Source organism: Prenolepis imparis, unplaced genomic scaffold, assembly GCF_030444845.1.
Source record: "Prenolepis imparis isolate NDT839.2.m4 unplaced genomic scaffold, iyPreImpa1.0 SCAF_713, whole genome shotgun sequence".
In the NCBI taxonomy this organism is placed as follows: Eukaryota; Metazoa; Arthropoda; class Insecta; order Hymenoptera; family Formicidae; genus Prenolepis; species Prenolepis imparis.
Genome location: NW_028141871.1, coordinates 7501 through 10000, shown reverse-complemented (window position 1 = coordinate 10000; position 2500 = coordinate 7501). Strand labels below are relative to the sequence as shown.

The following is a 2500-nucleotide window of genomic DNA, read 5'->3' as shown; positions in this document are numbered from 1 at the left end:
ATTCACGCCTCTAACGGCGAGTGATGCGAGAGATCGCTTCACGCGAGAGTTTCACAATTTTATGCGAGCCTCGTACCCGCGCCGTCGAATCTTTCGACACGGCCCGAGGACCGCGTTTCGAAGCCGGTAGTTCGAGAAATTCGACATTTCTAGAAAATATGTCTACGCGGTCTGACGATACTCCGAGAGCGATGACACGTTCGTCCGAAACGTTTTTTCCCGTATCTCTTGCCGTTTCGGCGCTGTTCGCCCGTAAATGTTTCGGAGTTGACGACCTACGGCCGTAGGACTCTGAATAAATTCTCGACCGTCCGGAGGTGCCGCCGACGTCCGGAGGTACCGCCGGCGTCCGGAGGTGCCGCCGGCGATTGGAGGTACCGCCGGCGTCCGGAGGTACCGCCGGTGACCGGAGGTGCCGCCGGCGTCGGAGGTGCCGCCGGTGACCGGAGGTACCGCCGGCGTCCGGAGGTGCCGCCGGCGATTGGAGGTACCGCCGGCGTCCGGAGGTACCGCCGGCGTTCGAAATTACCTCTGGCGGTCGGAGGTGCCGCCCGTGTAACGCAACGCGCATTCACGCCACTAACGGCGAGTGATGCGAGAGATCGCTTCACGCGAGAGTTTCACAATTTTGTGCGAGCCTCGTACCCGCGCCGTCGAATCTTTCGACACGGCCCGAGGACCGCGTTTCGAAGCCGGTATTTCGAGAAATTCGACATTTCTAGAAAATATGTCTACGCGGTCTGACGATACTCCGAGAGCGATGACACGTTCGTCCGAAACGTTTTTTCCCGTATCTCTTGCCGTTTCGGCGCTGTTCGCCCGTAAATGTTTCGGAGTTGACGACCTACGGCCGTAGGACTCTGAATAAATTCTCGACGGTCCGGAGGTGCCGCCGACGGTGATCGGAGGTACCGCCGACGACCGGAGGTGCCGCCGGCGACCGGAGGTACCGCCGGCGTCGGAGGTGCCGCCGGTGACCGGAGGTACCGCCGGTGACCGGAGGTACCGCCGGCGATCGGAGGTGCCGCCCGCGGCCGGAGGTACCGCCGGCGACCGAGACTGCCGCGACGTAATGTCTCGATTGCGCCGTCCATTTGACGCTCGCGCTCGTATACGTCCGTGCGTAGGACCGTGCGTCGCCGACCGCCCGGCCGGCCGGTTGGGTACTATAAGAGATACGTCGCGCTCGGCGTTACGAACGAGTCGAGCGAGTCGGGCGAGTCGGACGAGTCGAGATACGTACTTTTCAGTCACGACTAGTGGCAGAAGTACGTCGCGTTCGGCGCGTCTCGAACGTTTCGTGCGTACTCTAACTTTACATTAAAAGGGAAAGAAGGAAACCACGAATAATAATCGAGCAGTACACGGGGCAAGTCTTCTTGGAAGAGACTTGTTGTCTCGCAAAGACGTTACGACTCGTTGTCGTCGTCGTGTCGTAATTCTCCTTGGCGGCGGAGATTGCGATACGCGCTCCACTCGTTCGCCGCTGAACGCGGGTAAAATATACACACTTGTTTATACGATCACAGCATTGCCACGAGTCGGTGTCGCAAGACCGAATGGCTCTTATGTGGCGCGCACGCATCTAGTGTGTTGGCCGCGCGATTCCCTCTCGTTTTGAACGCAGCAGTGGAATCGTCGCGCTTACCGAACGTTTACTCCACGGATACGAGTTGGCGGAAGGGCAAGAAACGCTCTTCCCGCTCGCTTTGTACGCCGTAGCGAAAGATTTTTACTGGTCGTTCTTGAACGTACGAACCAGACAGAATTTGTCCTCGACGTCTAAGCATCGGCACCGTCGATCTAGCGTCAGGGTAAATCGCGCGGGTCTTTCGAGACCCGAGCATTTTAACATTTTGGGAGAATGAGAATGAGTATATGATCTTTTGTATAAGAAAAGAAAAGTCGATGATAATAATATATCAACAGAGATATAACAAGGATAATTAAGAGGAGAGAGAAGGCAGGCAGTTCTTAGCGAACCTTGTCGTTCTCTCGCGTATACTTTACGCAACGCACACACAGTGTCGCCGACCGGCTAAGCAAGACCGGCGGCAATGAAACGGCACACGAGCGTGTCGCGTCGGTGCCCGATTAACACCGGGCCACCGGACGCGCGCTCAAGAGAGCTAGCGACGAGTCTCTCGGGCTCGCTCGCGAGTTACTCCTTGCGAGTAACCGAACACGAAGCTCCCTGGTTGATCCTGCCAGTAGTCATATGCTTGTCTCAAAGATTAAGCCATGCATGTCTCAGTGCATGCCGAATTAAGGTGAAACCGCGAATGGCTCATTAAATCAGTTATGGTTCATTAGATTGTACCCACATTTACTTGGATAACTGTGGTAATTCTAGAGCTAATACATGCAAAACAGAGTCCCGACCAGTGATGGAAGGGACGCTTTTATTAGATCAAAACCAATCGGTGGCGGGCGGCTCGCCGTTCGTCCACCGTTTATTTTGGTGACTCTGAATAACTTTGTGCTGATCGCACGGTCCTAG

The 2500-nt window shown here is 56.0% G+C and overlaps 1 non-coding gene across 1 annotated transcript in view; it reads left to right on the top strand.

Moving 5' to 3' along the window:
* Nucleotides 1-2191: 2191 nt before the first annotated feature.
* The window catches only part of LOC145948796 (small subunit ribosomal RNA), a 1921-nt gene continuing 1612 nt past the window's right edge, over nucleotides 2192-2500 (top strand). The window contains exon 1 of the ribosomal RNA XR_014427475.1: nucleotides 2192-2500. This exon is cut by the window's right edge and continues 1612 nt beyond it. This is a non-coding gene — a ribosomal RNA (small subunit ribosomal RNA).